The 21,012-nt window shown below is 41.6% G+C and overlaps 22 non-coding genes across 22 annotated transcripts; all 22 read left to right on the top strand.

Annotated features, from left to right (window-relative positions):
* Nucleotides 1-762: 762 nt before the first annotated feature.
* Nucleotides 763-835, top strand: trnam-cau (transfer RNA methionine (anticodon CAU)). Its single transcript has one exon. It is a non-coding gene; the product is annotated as a tRNA-Met (tRNA).
* A 989-nt stretch (nt 836-1,824) lies between these two features.
* Nucleotides 1,825-1,895, top strand: trnag-gcc (transfer RNA glycine (anticodon GCC)). Its single transcript has one exon. It is a non-coding gene; the product is annotated as a tRNA-Gly (tRNA).
* Nucleotides 1,896-2,664: 769 nt separating this feature from the next.
* On the top strand, nt 2,665-2,737 carry trnam-cau (transfer RNA methionine (anticodon CAU)). The gene has a single exon. It is a non-coding gene; the product is annotated as a tRNA-Met (tRNA).
* A 982-nt stretch (nt 2,738-3,719) lies between these two features.
* Nucleotides 3,720-3,790, top strand: trnag-gcc (transfer RNA glycine (anticodon GCC)). The gene has a single exon. It is a non-coding gene; the product is annotated as a tRNA-Gly (tRNA).
* A 769-nt stretch (nt 3,791-4,559) lies between these two features.
* trnam-cau (transfer RNA methionine (anticodon CAU)) lies at nt 4,560-4,632 on the top strand. Its single transcript has one exon. It is a non-coding gene; the product is annotated as a tRNA-Met (tRNA).
* A 982-nt stretch (nt 4,633-5,614) lies between these two features.
* On the top strand, nt 5,615-5,685 carry trnag-gcc (transfer RNA glycine (anticodon GCC)). Its single transcript has one exon. It is a non-coding gene; the product is annotated as a tRNA-Gly (tRNA).
* Nucleotides 5,686-6,454: 769 nt separating this feature from the next.
* trnam-cau (transfer RNA methionine (anticodon CAU)) lies at nt 6,455-6,527 on the top strand. The gene has a single exon. It is a non-coding gene; the product is annotated as a tRNA-Met (tRNA).
* Nucleotides 6,528-7,516: 989 nt separating this feature from the next.
* On the top strand, nt 7,517-7,587 carry trnag-gcc (transfer RNA glycine (anticodon GCC)). The gene has a single exon. It is a non-coding gene; the product is annotated as a tRNA-Gly (tRNA).
* A 769-nt stretch (nt 7,588-8,356) lies between these two features.
* On the top strand, nt 8,357-8,429 carry trnam-cau (transfer RNA methionine (anticodon CAU)). The gene has a single exon. It is a non-coding gene; the product is annotated as a tRNA-Met (tRNA).
* A 982-nt stretch (nt 8,430-9,411) lies between these two features.
* On the top strand, nt 9,412-9,482 carry trnag-gcc (transfer RNA glycine (anticodon GCC)). Its single transcript has one exon. It is a non-coding gene; the product is annotated as a tRNA-Gly (tRNA).
* Nucleotides 9,483-10,251: 769 nt separating this feature from the next.
* trnam-cau (transfer RNA methionine (anticodon CAU)) lies at nt 10,252-10,324 on the top strand. Its single transcript has one exon. It is a non-coding gene; the product is annotated as a tRNA-Met (tRNA).
* A 989-nt stretch (nt 10,325-11,313) lies between these two features.
* trnag-gcc (transfer RNA glycine (anticodon GCC)) lies at nt 11,314-11,384 on the top strand. The gene has a single exon. It is a non-coding gene; the product is annotated as a tRNA-Gly (tRNA).
* A 769-nt stretch (nt 11,385-12,153) lies between these two features.
* Nucleotides 12,154-12,226, top strand: trnam-cau (transfer RNA methionine (anticodon CAU)). Its single transcript has one exon. It is a non-coding gene; the product is annotated as a tRNA-Met (tRNA).
* A 982-nt stretch (nt 12,227-13,208) lies between these two features.
* On the top strand, nt 13,209-13,279 carry trnag-gcc (transfer RNA glycine (anticodon GCC)). Its single transcript has one exon. It is a non-coding gene; the product is annotated as a tRNA-Gly (tRNA).
* A 769-nt stretch (nt 13,280-14,048) lies between these two features.
* Nucleotides 14,049-14,121, top strand: trnam-cau (transfer RNA methionine (anticodon CAU)). The gene has a single exon. It is a non-coding gene; the product is annotated as a tRNA-Met (tRNA).
* A 982-nt stretch (nt 14,122-15,103) lies between these two features.
* Nucleotides 15,104-15,174, top strand: trnag-gcc (transfer RNA glycine (anticodon GCC)). The gene has a single exon. It is a non-coding gene; the product is annotated as a tRNA-Gly (tRNA).
* A 769-nt stretch (nt 15,175-15,943) lies between these two features.
* On the top strand, nt 15,944-16,016 carry trnam-cau (transfer RNA methionine (anticodon CAU)). The gene has a single exon. It is a non-coding gene; the product is annotated as a tRNA-Met (tRNA).
* Nucleotides 16,017-16,998: 982 nt separating this feature from the next.
* On the top strand, nt 16,999-17,069 carry trnag-gcc (transfer RNA glycine (anticodon GCC)). The gene has a single exon. It is a non-coding gene; the product is annotated as a tRNA-Gly (tRNA).
* A 769-nt stretch (nt 17,070-17,838) lies between these two features.
* trnam-cau (transfer RNA methionine (anticodon CAU)) lies at nt 17,839-17,911 on the top strand. The gene has a single exon. It is a non-coding gene; the product is annotated as a tRNA-Met (tRNA).
* A 989-nt stretch (nt 17,912-18,900) lies between these two features.
* On the top strand, nt 18,901-18,971 carry trnag-gcc (transfer RNA glycine (anticodon GCC)). Its single transcript has one exon. It is a non-coding gene; the product is annotated as a tRNA-Gly (tRNA).
* A 769-nt stretch (nt 18,972-19,740) lies between these two features.
* trnam-cau (transfer RNA methionine (anticodon CAU)) lies at nt 19,741-19,813 on the top strand. The gene has a single exon. It is a non-coding gene; the product is annotated as a tRNA-Met (tRNA).
* A 982-nt stretch (nt 19,814-20,795) lies between these two features.
* trnag-gcc (transfer RNA glycine (anticodon GCC)) lies at nt 20,796-20,866 on the top strand. Its single transcript has one exon. It is a non-coding gene; the product is annotated as a tRNA-Gly (tRNA).
* Nucleotides 20,867-21,012: the final 146 nt, after the last annotated feature.

Here is a 21,012-nt window from a genome sequence, read left to right as displayed (position 1 = left end):
AACTTTGGCCAAAATACTTGTATCTCCTAGGTTGAGACTCATGGTCGTCATTTCCTTCTGGAATTAGTGTCTTTGTGTACTAGAAAATGAAAAGATAGTAAAGTATTCCATTCTATCCTTTGAAATCTAAATCTTTTATGTGGCAACGAGTTTGACTTGAAATTGAGATCACAAACTGCAAGTAAGAACCGTTCATCAATAAGCAACATAAAGTAACCACACTGCTTTCTGTTTACAGGGTATGGGTATGAAGGTATGTCTAAGAATCTCATAGGATCAAAAGCCTGGGCCCGTCAGGTCTAAATCACTTTCGTATTGGGGATGTTGTTTGTGGCGGCCAGCTAGGCTTTAAGCCCCACCGTTCCCCAGGTGTGAGTTGGTTGTTCATCAAGAGGACTATCGTTATTGTGGTAAAATACTCAAAGTTAACTAGGAAGGAATTTTGAGTTTTACATAGACTACATACTTCCACTACTAGCTACAATTTTTTAGAAATGACTTTACAAGCGTGGATATGTCATCACCTGGTAACTTTTTTTCCGGACTATTGAAAGGTTTGACAGAAACACTTGTCCTGACCCAATGGATCTGTAAATAACATGTGGACTATTTGGACAAAGTACTGGAGATCAATGTTCTAGACTACAAACATGTCACCAACATTTTCTGACTTTTAGTACGATGGCTATGTGACGGACAAGTAGTCTTTCAAATTTCTATTTGTTTTACCCAAGGTTTTTGTCCATTTTTGTAGAAAAATAGGCCTCGTTGGCGCAGTAGGCAGCGCGTCAGTCTCATAATCTGAAGGTCGTGAGTTCAACCCTCACACGGGGCAAGTGTCATATTGTCTTATATAATCTTTTTATTACAGCAAGGTTCCAGCATTATTTAAGCAAGACAAGAGGATCCTCTTTTAACAGAGCAGAAACTGTGCAGACTCTTCAGTGGATTGACTCACGTGCTTTAAGGTGCAATTGTAGCTCCTGCTGAAGGAATCAAAGAGTAGTTGTACGTTTCAGGTGAAACACAGAGCCAGCTACAAGTTGTGTTAATATCAGACCAGGGAGTGCCTTTTTATTAAGTGCAGAAAATATAGACTGACAGAGAGGTCCATAGCTGCTATAACCCTAACATTTGATACTTTTTCTGAGGAGGTGATATAATATATACATTTATGCCGTAGATGTGCGGGGACCGAGCATTCATAGTTGTGCGTGAGTCGTGCTACAAATACACAGCCGAAACGCTAGTGGCGTTAGAGCTTCTATGCTAGCGTTGAGTGTCTTCCGGTTTCCTGTCAGCTTATTTACAAATTCTCTGGCCTCTGCTTACTTCCTAAACAATGACGAAAGTTAGTCAGCGGATCGTGTTGGAGCTGGAACTGATAGATTCTGAAGAGCAATGACTTGTACATAAAGAACGGCAACGAAGAAAATAAAGATGTCGTCCGTTTTTGTTCCTTCAACTCAATTCAAATCTGGCTGCGAATCCGCCGGATATGCTATGCTATCAAGCGGACCAATCACAGCTCTTACGGTGTTTATAGATAAAGTTGCATGGGTCAGACCTTCTCTTAAGTGTCTTGAAGTTGGTTGTTCACATTAAAAGTAACAGACATAGCTACGTCAGGCTTGAGAGAAAGATACAAACCCTGCTCCTTCATACCATTGAACAATAGGCTGGTCACGCCATGAGGCAGGTGTCAGTACCTCTCTTTCTACCGGCAGTCGAAAAAATAGCAGACAAACTTTCCAGGCACAGTATACTGGCACCTTAAGTGGACCTCGTCGAAGAAGAAGGAAGGTGAAATTTGCATAAATATATGCATTGGTGGTTCAGTGGTAGAATTCTCGCCTGCCACGCGGGAGGCCCGGGTTCGATTCCCGGCTAATGCAGTAGAATAACTTTGGCCAAAATACTTGTATCTCGCAGGTTGAGACTCATGGTCGTCATTTCCTTCTGGAATTAGTGTCTTTGTCTACTAGAAAATGAAAAGATAGTAAAGTATTCCATTCTATCCTTTGAAATCTAAATCTTTTATGTGGCAACGAGTTTGACTTGAAATTGAGATCACAAACTGCAAGTAAGAACCGTTCATCAATAAGCAACATAAAGTAACCACACTGCTTTCTGTTTACAGGGTATGGGTATGAAGGTATGTCTAAGAATCTCATAGGATCAAAAGCCTGGGCCCGTCAGGTCTAAATCACTTTCGTATTGGGGATGTTGTTTGTGGCGGCCAGCTAGGCTTTAAGCCCCACCCTGCCCCAGGTGTGAGTTGTTTGTTCCTCAAGAGGACTATCGTTATTGTGGTAAAATACTCAAAGTTAACTAGGAAGGAATTTTGAGTTTTACATAGACTACATACTTTCACTACTAGCTACAATTTTTTAGAAATGACTTTACAAGCGTGGATATGTCATCACCTGGTAACTTTTTTTCCGGACTATTGAAAGGTTTGACAGAAACACTTGTCCTGACCCAATGGATCTGTAAATAACATGTGGACTATTTGGACAAAGTACTGGAGATCAATGTTCTAGACTACAAACATGTCACCAACATTTTCTGACTTTTAGTACGATGGCTATGTGACGGACAAGTAGTCTTTCAAATTTCTATTTGTTTTACCCAAGGTTTTTGTCCATTTTTGTAGAAAAATAGGCCTCGTTGGCGCAGTAGGCAGCGCGTCAGTCTCATAATCTGAAGGTCGTGAGTTCGACCCTCACACGGGGCAAGTGTCATATTGTCTTATATAATCTTTTTATTACAGCAAGGTTCCAGCATTATTTAAGCAAGACAAGAGGATCCTCTTTTAACAGAGCAGAAACTGTGCAGACTCTTCAGTGGATTGACTCACATGCTTTAAGGTGCAATTGTAGCTCCTGCTGAAGGAATCAAAGAGTAGTTGTACGTTTCAGGTGAAACACAGAGCCAGCTACAAGTTGTGCTAATATCAGACCAGGGAGTGCCTTTTTATTAAGTGCAGAAAATATAGACTGACAGAGAGGTCCATAGCTGCTATAACCCTAACATTTGATACTTTTTCTGAGGAGGTGATATAATATATACATTTATGCCGTAGATGTGCGGGGACCGAGCATTCATAGTTGTGCGTGAGTCGTGCTACAAATACACAGCCGAAACGCTAGTGGGGTTAGAGCTTCTATGCTAGCGTTGAGTGTCTTCCGGTTTCCTGTCAGCTTATTTACAAATTCTCTGGCCTCTGCTTACTTCCTAAACAATGACGAAAGTTAGTCAGCGGATCGTGTTGGAGCTGGAACTGATAGATTCTGAAGAGCAATGACTTGTACATAAAGAACGGCAACGAAGAAAATAAAGATGTCGTCCGTTTTTGTTCCTTCAACTCAATTCAAATCTGGCTGCGAATCCGCCGGATATGCTATGCTATCAAGCGGACCAATCACAGCTCTTACGGTGTTTATAGATAAAGTTGCATGGGTCAGACCTTCTCTTAAGTGTCTTGAAGTTGGTTGTTCACATTAAAAGTAACAGACATAGCTACGTCAGGCTTGAGAGAAAGATACAAACCCTGCTCCTTCATACCATTGAACAATAGGCTGGTCACGCCATGAGGCAGGTGTCAGTACCTCTCTTTCTACCGGCAGTCGAAAAAATAGCAGACAAACTTTCCAGGCACAGTATACTGGCATCTTAAGTGGACCTCGTCGAAGAAGGTGAAATTTGCATAAATATATGCATTGGTGGTTCAGTGGTAGAATTCTCGCCTGCCACGCGGGAGGCCCGGGTTCGATTCCCGGCTAATGCAGTAGAATAACTTTGGCCAAAATACTTGTATCTCCTAGGTTGAGACTCATGGTCGTCATTTCCTTCTGGAATTAGTGTCTTTGTGTACTAGAAAATGAAAAGATAGTAAAGTATTCCATTCTATCCTTTGAAATCTAAATCTTTTATGTGGCAACGAGTTTGACTTGAAATTGAGATCACAAACTGCAAGTAAGAACCGTTCATCAATAAGCAACATAAAGTAACCACACTGCTTTCTGTTTACAGGGTATGGGTATGAAGGTATGTCTAAGAATCTCATAGGATCAAAAGCCTGGGCCCGTCAGGTCTAAATCACTTTCGTATTGGGGATGTTGTTTGTGGCGGCCAGCTAGGCTTTAAGCCCCACCCTGCCCCAGGTGTGAGTTGTTTGTTCCTCAAGAGGACTATCGTTATTGTGGTAAAATACTCAAAGTTAACTAGGAAGGAATTTTGAGTTTTACATAGACTACATACTTCCACTACTAGCTACAATTTTTTAGAAATGACTTTACAAGCGTGGATATGTCATCACCTGGTAACTTTTTTTCCGGACTATTGAAAGGTTTGACAGAAACACTTGTCCTGACCCAATGGATCTGTAAATAACATGTGGACTATTTGGACAAAGTACTGGAGATCAATGTTCTAGACTACAAACATGTCACCAACATTTTCTGACTTTTAGTACGATGGCTATGTGACGGACAAGTAGTCTTTCAAATTTCTATTTGTTTTACCCAAGGTTTTTGTCCATTTTTGTAGAAAAATAGGCCTCGTTGGCGCAGTAGGCACCGCGTCAGTCTCATAATCTGAAGGTCGTGAGTTCGACCCTCACACGGGGCAAGTGTCATATTGTCTTATATAATCTTTTTATTACAGCAAGGTTCCAGCATTATTTAAGCAAGACAAGAGGATCCTCTTTTAACAGAGCAGAAACTGTGCAGACTCTTCAGTGGATTGACTCACGTGCTTTAAGGTGCAATTGTAGCTCCTGCTGAAGGAATCAAAGAGTAGTTGTAAGTTTCAGGTGAAACACAGAGCCAGCTACAAGTTGTGCTAATATCAGACCAGGGAGTGCCTTTTTATTAAGTGCAGAAAATATAGACTGACAGAGAGGTCCATAGCTGCTATAACCCTAACATTTGATACTTTTTCTGAGGAGGTGATATAATATATACATTTATGCCGTAGATGTGCGGGGACCGAGCATTCATAGTTGTGCGTGAGTCGTGCTACAAATACACAGCCGAAACGCTAGTGGCGTTAGAGCTTCTATGCTAGCGTTGAGTGTCTTCCGGTTTCCTGTCAGCTTATTTACAAATTCTCTGGCCTCTGCTTACTTCCTAAACAATGACGAAAGTTAGTCAGCGGATCGTGTTGGAGCTGGAACTGATAGATTCTGAAGAGCAATGACTTGTACATAAAGAACGGCAACGAAGAAAATAAAGATGTCGTCCGTTTTTGTTCCTTCAACTCAATTCAAATCTGGCTGCGAATCTGCCGGATATGCTATGCTATCAAGCGGACCAATCACAGCTCTTACGGTGTTTATAGATAAAGTTGCATGGGTCAGACCTTCTCTTAAGTGTCTTGCAGTTGGTTGTTCACATTAAAAGTAACAGACATAGCTACGTCAGGCTTGAGAGAAAGATACAAACCCTGCTCCTTCATACCATTGAACAATAGGCTGGTCACGCCATGAGGCAGGTGTCAGTACCTCTCTTTCTACCGGCAGTCGAAAAAATAGCAGACAAACTTTCCAGGCACAGTATACTGGCATCTTAAGTGGACCTCGTCGAAGAAGGTGAAATTTGCATAAATATATGCATTGGTGGTTCAGTGGTAGAATTCTCGCCTGCCACGCGGGAGGCCCGGGTTCGATTCCCGGCTAATGCAGTAGAATAACTTTGGCCAAAATACTTGTATCTCCTAGGTTGAGACTCATGGTCGTCATTTCCTTCTGGAATTAGTGTCTTTGTGTACTAGAAAATGAAAAGATAGTAAAGTATTCCATTCTATCCTTTGAAATCTAAATCTTTTATGTGGCAACGAGTTTGACTTGAAATTGAGATCACAAACTGCAAGTAAGAACCGTTCATCAATAAGCAACATAAAGTAACCACACTGCTTTCTGTTTACAGGGTATGGGTATGAAGGTATGTCTAAGAATCTCATAGGATCAAAAGCCTGGGCCCGTCAGGTCTAAATCACTTTCGTATTGGGGATGTTGTTTGTGGCGGCCAGCTAGGCTTTAAGCCCCACCGTTCCCCAGGTGTGAGTTGTTTGTTCATCAAGAGGACTATCGTTATTGTGGTAAAATACTCAAAGTTAACTAGGAAGGAATTTTGAGTTTTACATAGACTACATACTTCCACTACTAGCTACAATTTTTTAGAAATGACTTTACAAGCGTGGATATGTCATCACCTGGTAACTTTTTTTCCGGACTATTGAAAGGTTTGACAGAAACACTTGTCCTGACCCAATGGATCTGTAAATAACATGTGGACTATTTGGACAAAGTACTGGAGATCAATGTTCTAGACTACAAACATGTCACCAACATTTTCTGACTTTTAGTACGATGGCTATGTGACGGACAAGTAGTCTTTCAAATTTCAATTTGTTTTACCCAAGGTTTTTGTCCATTTTTGTAGAAAAATAGGCCTCGTTGGCGCAGTAGGCAGCGCGTCAGTCTCATAATCTGAAGGTCGTGAGTTCGACCCTCACACGGGGCAAGTGTCATATTGTCTTATATAATCTTTTTATTACAGCAAGGTTCCAGCATTATTTAAGCAAGACAAGAGGATCCTCTTTTAACAGAGCAGAAACTGTGCAGACTCTTCAGTGGATTGACTCACGTGCTTTAAGGTGCAATTGTAGCTCCTGCTGAAGGAATCAAAGAGTAGTTGTAAGTTTCAGGTGAAACACAGAGCCAGCTACAAGTTGTGCTAATATCAGACCAGGGAGTGCCTTTTTATTAAGTGCAGAAAATATAGACTGACAGAGAGGTCCATAGCTGCTATAACCCTAACATTTGATACTTTTTCTGAGGAGGTGATATAATATATACATTTATGCCGTAGATGTGCGGGGACCGAGCATTCATAGTTGTGCGTGAGTCGTGCTACAAATACACAGCCGAAACGCTAGTGGCGTTAGAGCTTCTATGCTAGCGTTGAGTGTCTTCCGGTTTCCTGTCAGCTTATTTACAAATTCTCTGGCCTCTGCTTACTTCCTAAACAATGACGAAAGTTAGTCAGCGGATCGTGTTGGAGCTGGAACTGATAGATTCTGAAGAGCAATGACTTGTACATAAAGAACGGCAACGAAGAAAATAAAGATGTCGTCCGTTTTTGTTCCTTCAACTCAATTCAAATCTGGCTGCGAATCTGCCGGATATGCTATGCTATCAAGCGGACCAATCACAGCTCTTACGGTGTTTATAGATAAAGTTGCATGGGTCAGACCTTCTCTTAAGTGTCTTGCAGTTGGTTGTTCACATTAAAAGTAACAGACATAGCTACGTCAGGCTTGAGAGAAAGATACAAACCCTGCTCCTTCATACCATTGAACAATAGGCTGGTCACGCCATGAGGCAGGTGTCAGTACCTCTCTTTCTACCGGCAGTCGAAAAAATAGCAGACAAACTTTCCAGGCACAGTATACTGGCACCTTAAGTGGACCTCGTCGAAGAAGAAGGAAGGTGAAATTTGCATAAATATATGCATTGGTGGTTCAGTGGTAGAATTCTCGCCTGCCACGCGGGAGGCCCGGGTTCGATTCCCGGCTAATGCAGTAGAATAACTTTGGCCAAAATACTTGTATCTCGCAGGTTGAGACTCATGGTCGTCATTTCCTTCTGGAATTAGTGTCTTTGTCTACTAGAAAATGAAAAGATAGTAAAGTATTCCATTCTATCCTTTGAAATCTAAATCTTTTATGTGGCAACGAGTTTGACTTGAAATTGAGATCACAAACTGCAAGTAAGAACCGTTCATCAATAAGCAACATAAAGTAACCACACTGCTTTCTGTTTACAGGGTATGGGTATGAAGGTATGTCTAAGAATCTCATAGGATCAAAAGCCTGGGCCCGTCAGGTCTAAATCACTTTCGTATTGGGGATGTTGTTTGTGGCGGCCAGCTAGGCTTTAAGCCCCACCCTGCCCCAGGTGTGAGTTGTTTGTTCCTCAAGAGGACTATCGTTATTGTGGTAAAATACTCAAAGTTAACTAGGAAGGAATTTTGAGTTTTACATAGACTACATACTTCCACTACTAGCTACAATTTTTTAGAAATGACTTTACAAGCGTGGATATGTCATCACCTGGTAACTTTTTTTCCGGACTATTGAAAGGTTTGACAGAAACACTTGTCCTGACCCAATGGATCTGTAAATAACATGTGGACTATTTGGACAAAGTACTGGAGATCAATGTTCTAGACTACAAACATGTCACCAACATTTTCTGACTTTTAGTACGATGGCTATGTGACGGACAAGTAGTCTTTCAAATTTCTATTTGTTTTACCCAAGGTTTTTGTCCATTTTTGTAGAAAAATAGGCCTCGTTGGCGCAGTAGGCACCGCGTCAGTCTCATAATCTGAAGGTCGTGAGTTCGACCCTCACACGGGGCAAGTGTCATATTGTCTTATATAATCTTTTTATTACAGCAAGGTTCCAGCATTATTTAAGCAAGACAAGAGGATCCTCTTTTAACAGAGCAGAAACTGTGCAGACTCTTCAGTGGATTGACTCACGTGCTTTAAGGTGCAATTGTAGCTCCTGCTGAAGGAATCAAAGAGTAGTTGTAAGTTTCAGGTGAAACACAGAGCCAGCTACAAGTTGTGCTAATATCAGACCAGGGAGTGCCTTTTTATTAAGTGCAGAAAATATAGACTGACAGAGAGGTCCATAGCTGCTATAACCCTAACATTTGATACTTTTTCTGAGGAGGTGATATAATATATACATTTATGCCGTAGATGTGCGGGGACCGAGCATTCATAGTTGTGCGTGAGTCGTGCTACAAATACACAGCCGAAACGCTAGTGGCGTTAGAGCTTCTATGCTAGCGTTGAGTGTCTTCCGGTTTCCTGTCAGCTTATTTACAAATTCTCTGGCCTCTGCTTACTTCCTAAACAATGACGAAAGTTAGTCAGCGGATCGTGTTGGAGCTGGAACTGATAGATTCTGAAGAGCAATGACTTGTACATAAAGAACGGCAACGAAGAAAATAAAGATGTCGTCCGTTTTTGTTCCTTCAACTCAATTCAAATCTGGCTGCGAATCTGCCGGATATGCTATGCTATCAAGCGGACCAATCACAGCTCTTACGGTGTTTATAGATAAAGTTGCATGGGTCAGACCTTCTCTTAAGTGTCTTGCAGTTGGTTGTTCACATTAAAAGTAACAGACATAGCTACGTCAGGCTTGAGAGAAAGATACAAACCCTGCTCCTTCATACCATTGAACAATAGGCTGGTCACGCCATGAGGCAGGTGTCAGTACCTCTCTTTCTACCGGCAGTCGAAAAAATAGCAGACAAACTTTCCAGGCACAGTATACTGGCATCTTAAGTGGACCTCGTCGAAGAAGGTGAAATTTGCATAAATATATGCATTGGTGGTTCAGTGGTAGAATTCTCGCCTGCCACGCGGGAGGCCCGGGTTCGATTCCCGGCTAATGCAGTAGAATAACTTTGGCCAAAATACTTGTATCTCCTAGGTTGAGACTCATGGTCGTCATTTCCTTCTGGAATTAGTGTCTTTGTGTACTAGAAAATGAAAAGATAGTAAAGTATTCCATTCTATCCTTTGAAATCTAAATCTTTTATGTGGCAACGAGTTTGACTTGAAATTGAGATCACAAACTGCAAGTAAGAACCGTTCATCAATAAGCAACATAAAGTAACCACACTGCTTTCTGTTTACAGGGTATGGGTATGAAGGTATGTCTAAGAATCTCATAGGATCAAAAGCCTGGGCCCGTCAGGTCTAAATCACTTTCGTATTGGGGATGTTGTTTGTGGCGGCCAGCTAGGCTTTAAGCCCCACCGTTCCCCAGGTGTGAGTTGTTTGTTCATCAAGAGGACTATCGTTATTGTGGTAAAATACTCAAAGTTAACTAGGAAGGAATTTTGAGTTTTACATAGACTACATACTTCCACTACTAGCTACAATTTTTTAGAAATGACTTTACAAGCGTGGATATGTCATCACCTGGTAACTTTTTTTCCGGACTATTGAAAGGTTTGACAGAAACACTTGTCCTGACCCAATGGATCTGTAAATAACATGTGGACTATTTGGACAAAGTACTGGAGATCAATGTTCTAGACTACAAACATGTCACCAACATTTTCTGACTTTTAGTACGATGGCTATGTGACGGACAAGTAGTCTTTCAAATTTCTATTTGTTTTACCCAAGGTTTTTGTCCATTTTTGTAGAAAAATAGGCCTCGTTGGCGCAGTAGGCAGCGCGTCAGTCTCATAATCTGAAGGTCGTGAGTTCGACCCTCACACGGGGCAAGTGTCATATTGTCTTATATAATCTTTTTATTACAGCAAGGTTCCAGCATTATTTAAGCAAGACAAGAGGATCCTCTTTTAACAGAGCAGAAACTGTGCAGACTCTTCAGTGGATTGACTCACGTGCTTTAAGGTGCAATTGTAGCTCCTGCTGAAGGAATCAAAGAGTAGTTGTAAGTTTCAGGTGAAACACAGAGCCAGCTACAAGTTGTGCTAATATCAGACCAGGGAGTGCCTTTTTATTAAGTGCAGAAAATATAGACTGACAGAGAGGTCCATAGCTGCTATAACCCTAACATTTGATACTTTTTCTGAGGAGGTGATATAATATATACATTTATGCCGTAGATGTGCGGGGACCGAGCATTCATAGTTGTGCGTGAGTCGTGCTACAAATACACAGCCGAAACGCTAGTGGCGTTAGAGCTTCTATGCTAGCGTTGAGTGTCTTCCGGTTTCCTGTCAGCTTATTTACAAATTCTCTGGCCTCTGCTTACTTCCTAAACAATGACGAAAGTTAGTCAGCGGATCGTGTTGGAGCTGGAACTGATAGATTCTGAAGAGCAATGACTTGTACATAAAGAACGGCAACGAAGAAAATAAAGATGTCGTCCGTTTTTGTTCCTTCAACTCAATTCAAATCTGGCTGCGAATCTGCCGGATATGCTATGCTATCAAGCGGACCAATCACAGCTCTTACGGTGTTTATAGATAAAGTTGCATGGGTCAGACCTTCTCTTAAGTGTCTTGCAGTTGGTTGTTCACATTAAAAGTAACAGACATAGCTACGTCAGGCTTGAGAGAAAGATACAAACCCTGCTCCTTCATACCATTGAACAATAGGCTGGTCACGCCATGAGGCAGGTGTCAGTACCTCTCTTTCTACCGGCAGTCGAAAAAATAGCAGACAAACTTTCCAGGCACAGTATACTGGCACCTTAAGTGGACCTCGTCGAAGAAGAAGGAAGGTGAAATTTGCATAAATATATGCATTGGTGGTTCAGTGGTAGAATTCTCGCCTGCCACGCGGGAGGCCCGGGTTCGATTCCCGGCTAATGCAGTAGAATAACTTTGGCCAAAATACTTGTATCTCGCAGGTTGAGACTCATGGTCGTCATTTCCTTCTGGAATTAGTGTCTTTGTCTACTAGAAAATGAAAAGATAGTAAAGTATTCCATTCTATCCTTTGAAATCTAAATCTTTTATGTGGCAACGAGTTTGACTTGAAATTGAGATCACAAACTGCAAGTAAGAACCGTTCATCAATAAGCAACATAAAGTAACCACACTGCTTTCTGTTTACAGGGTATGGGTATGAAGGTATGTCTAAGAATCTCATAGGATCAAAAGCCTGGGCCCGTCAGGTCTAAATCACTTTCGTATTGGGGATGTTGTTTGTGGCGGCCAGCTAGGCTTTAAGCCCCACCCTGCCCCAGGTGTGAGTTGTTTGTTCCTCAAGAGGACTATCGTTATTGTGGTAAAATACTCAAAGTTAACTAGGAAGGAATTTTGAGTTTTACATAGACTACATACTTCCACTACTAGCTACAATTTTTTAGAAATGACTTTACAAGCGTGGATATGTCATCACCTGGTAACTTTTTTTCCGGACTATTGAAAGGTTTGACAGAAACACTTGTCCTGACCCAATGGATCTGTAAATAACATGTGGACTATTTGGACAAAGTACTGGAGATCAATGTTCTAGACTACAAACATGTCACCAACATTTTCTGACTTTTAGTACGATGGCTATGTGACGGACAAGTAGTCTTTCAAATTTCTATTTGTTTTACCCAAGGTTTTTGTCCATTTTTGTAGAAAAATAGGCCTCGTTGGCGCAGTAGGCACCGCGTCAGTCTCATAATCTGAAGGTCGTGAGTTCGACCCTCACACGGGGCAAGTGTCATATTGTCTTATATAATCTTTTTATTACAGCAAGGTTCCAGCATTATTTAAGCAAGACAAGAGGATCCTCTTTTAACAGAGCAGAAACTGTGCAGACTCTTCAGTGGATTGACTCACGTGCTTTAAGGTGCAATTGTAGCTCCTGCTGAAGGAATCAAAGAGTAGTTGTAAGTTTCAGGTGAAACACAGAGCCAGCTACAAGTTGTGCTAATATCAGACCAGGGAGTGCCTTTTTATTAAGTGCAGAAAATATAGACTGACAGAGAGGTCCATAGCTGCTATAACCCTAACATTTGATACTTTTTCTGAGGAGGTGATATAATATATACATTTATGCCGTAGATGTGCGGGGACCGAGCATTCATAGTTGTGCGTGAGTCGTGCTACAAATACACAGCCGAAACGCTAGTGGCGTTAGAGCTTCTATGCTAGCGTTGAGTGTCTTCCGGTTTCCTGTCAGCTTATTTACAAATTCTCTGGCCTCTGCTTACTTCCTAAACAATGACGAAAGTTAGTCAGCGGATCGTGTTGGAGCTGGAACTGATAGATTCTGAAGAGCAATGACTTGTACATAAAGAACGGCAACGAAGAAAATAAAGATGTCGTCCGTTTTTGTTCCTTCAACTCAATTCAAATCTGGCTGCGAATCCGCCGGATATGCTATGCTATCAAGCGGACCAATCACAGCTCTTACGGTGTTTATAGATAAAGTTGCATGGGTCAGACCTTCTCTTAAGTGTCTTGAAGTTGGTTGTTCACATTAAAAGTAACAGACATAGCTACGTCAGGCTTGAGAGAAAGATACAAACCCTGCTCCTTCATACCATTGAACAATAGGCTGGTCACGCCATGAGGCAGGTGTCAGTACCTCTCTTTCTACCGGCAGTCGAAAAAATAGCAGACAAACTTTCCAGGCACAGTATACTGGCATCTTAAGTGGACCTCGTCGAAGAAGGTGAAATTTGCATAAATATATGCATTGGTGGTTCAGTGGTAGAATTCTCGCCTGCCACGCGGGAGGCCCGGGTTCGATTCCCGGCTAATGCAGTAGAATAACTTTGGCCAAAATACTTGTATCTCCTAGGTTGAGACTCATGGTCGTCATTTCCTTCTGGAATTAGTGTCTTTGTGTACTAGAAAATGAAAAGATAGTAAAGTATTCCATTCTATCCTTTGAAATCTAAATCTTTTATGTGGCAACGAGTTTGACTTGAAATTGAGATCACAAACTGCAAGTAAGAACCGTTCATCAATAAGCAACATAAAGTAACCACACTGCTTTCTGTTTACAGGGTATGGGTATGAAGGTATGTCTAAGAATCTCATAGGATCAAAAGCCTGGGCCCGTCAGGTCTAAATCACTTTCGTATTGGGGATGTTGTTTGTGGCGGCCAGCTAGGCTTTAAGCCCCACCGTTCCCCAGGTGTGAGTTGTTTGTTCATCAAGAGGACTATCGTTATTGTGGTAAAATACTCAAAGTTAACTAGGAAGGAATTTTGAGTTTTACATAGACTACATACTTCCACTACTAGCTACAATTTTTTAGAAATGACTTTACAAGCGTGGATATGTCATCACCTGGTAACTTTTTTTCCGGACTATTGAAAGGTTTGACAGAAACACTTGTCCTGACCCAATGGATCTGTAAATAACATGTGGACTATTTGGACAAAGTACTGGAGATCAATGTTCTAGACTACAAACATGTCACCAACATTTTCTGACTTTTAGTACGATGGCTATGTGACGGACAAGTAGTCTTTCAAATTTCAATTTGTTTTACCCAAGGTTTTTGTCCATTTTTGTAGAAAAATAGGCCTCGTTGGCGCAGTAGGCAGCGCGTCAGTCTCATAATCTGAAGGTCGTGAGTTCGACCCTCACACGGGGCAAGTGTCATATTGTCTTATATAATCTTTTTATTACAGCAAGGTTCCAGCATTATTTAAGCAAGACAAGAGGATCCTCTTTTAACAGAGCAGAAACTGTGCAGACTCTTCAGTGGATTGACTCACGTGCTTTAAGGTGCAATTGTAGCTCCTGCTGAAGGAATCAAAGAGTAGTTGTAAGTTTCAGGTGAAACACAGAGCCAGCTACAAGTTGTGCTAATATCAGACCAGGGAGTGCCTTTTTATTAAGTGCAGAAAATATAGACTGACAGAGAGGTCCATAGCTGCTATAACCCTAACATTTGATACTTTTTCTGAGGAGGTGATATAATATATACATTTATGCCGTAGATGTGCGGGGACCGAGCATTCATAGTTGTGCGTGAGTCGTGCTACAAATACACAGCCGAAACGCTAGTGGCGTTAGAGCTTCTATGCTAGCGTTGAGTGTCTTCCGGTTTCCTGTCAGCTTATTTACAAATTCTCTGGCCTCTGCTTACTTCCTAAACAATGACGAAAGTTAGTCAGCGGATCGTGTTGGAGCTGGAACTGATAGATTCTGAAGAGCAATGACTTGTACATAAAGAACGGCAACGAAGAAAATAAAGATGTCGTCCGTTTTTGTTCCTTCAACTCAATTCAAATCTGGCTGCGAATCTGCCGGATATGCTATGCTATCAAGCGGACCAATCACAGCTCTTACGGTGTTTATAGATAAAGTTGCATGGGTCAGACCTTCTCTTAAGTGTCTTGCAGTTGGTTGTTCACATTAAAAGTAACAGACATAGCTACGTCAGGCTTGAGAGAAAGATACAAACCCTGCTCCTTCATACCATTGAACAATAGGCTGGTCACGCCATGAGGCAGGTGTCAGTACCTCTCTTTCTACCGGCAGTCGAAAAAATAGCAGACAAACTTTCCAGGCACAGTATACTGGCATCTTAAGTGGACCTCGTCGAAGAAGGTGAAATTTGCATAAATATATGCATTGGTGGTTCAGTGGTAGAATTCTCGCCTGCCACGCGGGAGGCCCGGGTTCGATTCCCGGCTAATGCAGTAGAATAACTTTGGCCAAAATACTTGTATCTCCTAGGTTGAGACTCATGGTCGTCATTTCCTTCTGGAATTAGTGTCTTTGTGTACTAGAAAATGAAAAGATAGTAAAGTATTCCATTCTATCCTTTGAAATCTAAATCTTTTATGTGGCAACGAGTTTGACTTGAAATTGAGATCACAAACTGCAAGTAAGAACCGTTCATCAATAAGCAACATAAAGTAACCACACTGCTTTCTGTTTACAGGGTATGGGTATGAAGGTATGTCTAAGAATCTCATAGGATCAAAAGCCTGGGCCCGTCAGGTCTAAATCACTTTCGTATTGGGGATGTTGTTTGTGGCGGCCAGCTAGGCTTTAAGCCCCACCCTGCCCCAGGTGTGAGTTGTTTGTTCCTCAAGAGGACTATCGTTATTGTGGTAAAATACTCAAAGTTAACTAGGAAGGAATTTTGAGTTTTACATAGACTACATACTTCCACTACTAGCTACAATTTTTTAGAAATGACTTTACAAGCGTGGATATGTCATCACCTGGTAACTTTTTTTCCGGACTATTGAAAGGTTTGACAGAAACACTTGTCCTGACCCAATGGATCTGTAAATAACATGTGGACTATTTGGACAAAGTACTGGAGATCAATGTTCTAGACTACAAACATGTCACCAACATTTTCTGACTTTTAGTACGATGGCTATGTGACGGACAAGTAGTCTTTCAAATTTCTATTTGTTTTACCCAAGGTTTTTGTCCATTTTTGTAGAAAAATAGGCCTCGTTGGCGCAGTAGGCAGCGCGTCAGTCTCATAATCTGAAGGTCGTGAGTTCGACCCTCACACGGGGCAAGTGTCATATTGTCTTATATAATCTTTTTATTACAGCAAGGTTCCAGCATTATTTAAGCAAGACAAGAGGATCCTCTTTTAACAGAGCAGAAACTGTGCAGACTCTTCAGTGGATTGACTCACGTGCTTTAAGGTGCAATTGTAGCTCCTGCTGAAGGAATCAAAGAGTAGTTGTAAGTTTCAGGTGAAACACAGAGCCAGCTACAAGTTGTGCTAATATCAGACCAGGGAGTGCCTTTTTATTAAGTGCAGAAAATATAGACTGACAGAGAGGTCCATAGCTGCTATAACCCTAACATTTGATACTTTTTCTGAGGAGGTGATATAATATATACATTTATGCCGTAGATGTGCGGGGACCGAGCATTCATAGTTGTGCGTGAGTCGTGCTACAAATACACAGCCGAAACGCTAGTGGCGTTAGAGCTTCTATGCTAGCGTTGAGTGTCTTCCGGTTTCCTGTCAGCTTATTTACAAATTCTCTGGCCTCTGCTTACTTCCTAAACAATGACGAAAGTTAGTCAGCGGATCGTGTTGGAGCTGGAACTGATAGATTCTGAAGAGCAATGACTTGTACATAAAGAACGGCAACGAAGAAAATAAAGATGTCGTCCGTTTTTGTTCCTTCAACTCAATTCAAATCTGGCTGCGAATCTGCCGGATATGCTATGCTATCAAGCGGACCAATCACAGCTCTTACGGTGTTTATAGATAAAGTTGCATGGGTCAGACCTTCTCTTAAGTGTCTTGCAGTTGGTTGTTCACATTAAAAGTAACAGACATAGCTACGTCAGGCTTGAGAGAAAGATACAAACCCTGCTCCTTCATACCATTGAACAATAGGCTGGTCACGCCATGAGGCAGGTGTCAGTACCTCTCTTTCTACCGGCAGTCGAAAAAATAGCAGACAAACTTTCCAGGCACAGTATACTGGCATCTTAAGTGGACCTCGTCGAAGAAGGTGAAATTTGCATAAATATATGCATTGGTGGTTCAGTGGTAGAATTCTCGCCTGCCACGCGGGAGGCCCGGGTTCGATTCCCGGCTAATGCAGTAGAATAACTTTGGCCAAAATACTTGTATCTCCTAGGTTGAGACTCATGGTCGTCATTTCCTTCTGGAATTAGTGTCTTTGTGTACTAGAAAATGAAAAGATAGTAAAGTATTCCATTCTATCCTTTGAAATCTAAATCTTTTATGTGGCAACGAGTTTGACTTGAAATTGAGATCACAAACTGCAAGTAAGAACCGTTCATCAATAAGCAACATAAAGTAACCACACTGCTTTCTGTTTACAGGGTATGGGTATGAAGGTATGTCTAAGAATCTCATAGGATCAAAAGCCTGGGCCCGTCAGGTCTAAATCACTTTCGTATTGGGGATGTTGTTTGTGGCGGCCAGCTAGGCTTTAAGCCCCACCGTTCCCCAGGTGTGAGTTGGTTGTTCATCAAGAGGACTATCGTTATTGTGGTAAAATACTCAAAGTTAACTAGGAAGGAATTTTGAGTTTTACATAGACTACATACTTCCACTACTAGCTACAATTTTTTAGAAATGACTTTACAAGCGTGGATATGTCATCACCTGGTAACTTTTTTTCCGGACTATTGAAAGGTTTGACAGAAACACTTGTCCTGACCCAATGGATCTGTAAATAACATGTGGACTATTTGGACAAAGTACTGGAGATCAATGTTCTAGACTACAAACATGTCACCAACATTTTCTGACTTTTAGTACGATGGCTATGTGACGGACAAGTAGTCTTTCAAATTTCTATTTGTTTTACCCAAGGTTTTTGTCCATTTTTGTAGAAAAATAGGCCTCGTTGGCGCAGTAGGCAGCGCGTCAGTCTCATAATCTGAAGGTCGTGAGTTCAACCCTCACACGGGGCAAGTGTCATATTGTCTTATATAATCTTTTTATTACAGCAAGGTTCCAGCATTATTTAAGCAAGACAAGAGGATCCTCTTTTAACAGAGCAGAAACTGTGCAGACTCTTCAGTGGATTGACTCACGTGCTTTAAGGTGCAATTGTAGCTCCTGCTGAAGGAATCAAAGAGTAGTTGTACGTTTCAGGTGAAACACAGAGCCAGCTACAAGTTGTGTTAATATCAGACCAGGGAGTGCCTTTTTATTAAGTGCAGAAAATATAGACTGACAGAGAGGTCCATAGCTGCTATAACCCTAACATTTGATACTTTTTCTGAGGAGGTGATATAATATATACATTTATGCCGTAGATGTGCGGGGACCGAGCATTCATAGTTGTGCGTGAGTCGTGCTACAAATACACAGCCGAAACGCTAGTGGCGTTAGAGCTTCTATGCTAGCGTTGAGTGTCTTCCGGTTTCCTGTCAGCTTATTTACAAATTCTCTGGCCTCTGCTTACTTCCTAAACAATGACGAAAGTTAGTCAGCGGATCGTGTTGGAGCTGGAACTGATAGATTCTGAAGAGCAATGACTTGTACATAAAGAACGGCAACGAAGAAAATAAAGATGTCGTCCGTTTTTGTTCCTTCAACTCAATTCAAATCTGGCTGCGAATCCGCCGGATATGCTATGCTATCAAGCGGACCAATCACAGCTCTTACGGTGTTTATAGATAAAGTTGCATGGGTCAGACCTTCTCTTAAGTGTCTTGAAGTTGGTTGTTCACATTAAAAGTAACAGACATAGCTACGTCAGGCTTGAGAGAAAGATACAAACCCTGCTCCTTCATACCATTGAACAATAGGCTGGTCACGCCATGAGGCAGGTGTCAGTACCTCTCTTTCTACCGGCAGTCGAAAAAATAGCAGACAAACTTTCCAGGCACAGTATACTGGCACCTTAAGTGGACCTCGTCGAAGAAGAAGGAAGGTGAAATTTGCATAAATATATGCATTGGTGGTTCAGTGGTAGAATTCTCGCCTGCCACGCGGGAGGCCCGGGTTCGATTCCCGGCTAATGCAGTAGAATAACTTTGGCCAAAATACTTGTATCTCGCAGGTTGAGACTCATGGTCGTCATTTCCTTCTGGAATTAGTGTCTTTGTCTACTAGAAAATGAAAAGATAGTAAAGTATTCCATTCTATCCTTTGAAATCTAAATCTTTTATGTGGCAACGAGTTTGACTTGAAATTGAGATCACAAACTGCAAGTAAGAACCGTTCATCAATAAGCAACATAAAGTAACCACACTGCTTTCTGTTTACAGGGTATGGGTATGAAGGTATGTCTAAGAATCTCATAGGATCAAAAGCCTGGGCCCGTCAGGTCTAAATCACTTTCGTATTGGGGATGTTGTTTGTGGCGGCCAGCTAGGCTTTAAGCCCCACCCTGCCCCAGGTGTGAGTTGTTTGTTCCTCAAGAGGACTATCGTTATTGTGGTAAAATACTCAAAGTTAACTAGGAAGGAATTTTGAGTTTTACATAGACTACATACTTTCACTACTAGCTACAATTTTTTAGAAATGACTTTACAAGCGTGGATATGTCATCACCTGGTAACTTTTTTTCCGGACTATTGAAAGGTTTGACAGAAACACTTGTCCTGACCCAATGGATCTGTAAATAACATGTGGACTATTTGGACAAAGTACTGGAGATCAATGTTCTAGACTACAAACATGTCACCAACATTTTCTGACTTTTAGTACGATGGCTATGTGACGGACAAGTAGTCTTTCAAATTTCTATTTGTTTTACCCAAGGTTTTTGTCCATTTTTGTAGAAAAATAGGCCTCGTTGGCGCAGTAGGCAGCGCGTCAGTCTCATAATCTGAAGGTCGTGAGTTCGACCCTCACACGGGGCAAGTGTCATATTGTCTTATATAATCTTTTTATTACAGCAAGGTTCCAGCATTATTTAAGCAAGACAAGAGGATCCTCTTTTAACAGAGCAGAAACTGTGCAGACTCTTCAGTGGATTGACTCACATGCTTTAAGGTGCAATTGTAGCTCCTGCTGAAGGAATCAAAGAGTAGTTGTACGTTTCAGGTGAAACACAGAGCCAGCTACAAGTTGTGCTAATATCAGACCAGGGAGTGCCTTTTTATTAAGTGCAGAAAATATAGACTGACAGAGAGGTCCATAGCTGCTATAACCCTAACATTTGATACTTTTTCTGAGGAGGTGATATAATATATACATTTATGCCGTAGATGTGCGGGGACCGAGCATTCATAGTTGTGCGTGAGTCGTGCTACAAATACACAGCCGAAACGCTAGTGGGGTTAGAGCTTCTATGCTAGCGTTGAGTGTCTTCCGGTTTCCTGTCAGCTTATTTACAAATTCTCTGGCCTCTGCTTACTTCCTAAACAATGACGAAAGTTAGTCAGCGGATCGTGTTGGAGCTGGAACTGATAGATTCTGAAGAGCAATGACTTGTACATAAAGAACGGCAACGAAGAAAATAAAGATGTCGTCCGTTTTTGTTCCTTCAACTCAATTCAAATCTGGCTGCGAATCCGCCGGATATGCTATGCTATCAAGCGGACCAATCACAGCTCTTACGGTGTTTATAGATAAAGTTGCATGGGTCAGACCTTCTCTTAAGTGTCTTGAAGTTGGTTGTTCACATTAAAAGTAACAGACATAGCTACGTCAGGCTTGAGAGAAAGATACAAACCCTGCTCCTTCATACCATTGAACAATAGGCTGGTCACGCCATGAGGCAGGTGTCAGTACCTCTCTTTCTACCGGCAGTCGAAAAAATAGCAGACAAACTTTCCAGGCACAGTATACTGGCATCTTAAGTGGACCTCGTCGAAGAAGGTGAAATTTGCATAAATATATGCATTGGTGGTTCAGTGGTAGAATTCTCGCCTGCCACGCGGGAGGCCCGGGTTCGATTCCCGGCTAATGCAGTAGAATAACTTTGGCCAAAATACTTGTATCTCCTAGGTTGAGACTCATGGTCGTCATTTCCTTCTGGAATTAGTGTCTTTGTGTACTAGAAAATGAAAAGATAGTAAAGTATTCCATTCTATCCTTTGAAATCTAAATCTTTTAT

The sequence above is a fragment of the Pleuronectes platessa genome, chromosome 16 (genome assembly GCF_947347685.1).
Source record: "Pleuronectes platessa chromosome 16, fPlePla1.1, whole genome shotgun sequence".
NCBI classification, from domain to species: domain Eukaryota; kingdom Metazoa; phylum Chordata; class Actinopteri; order Pleuronectiformes; family Pleuronectidae; genus Pleuronectes; species Pleuronectes platessa.
The sequence above is the reverse complement of the archived record's forward strand: the minus strand, read 5'-3'. Positions and strand labels throughout refer to the sequence as shown.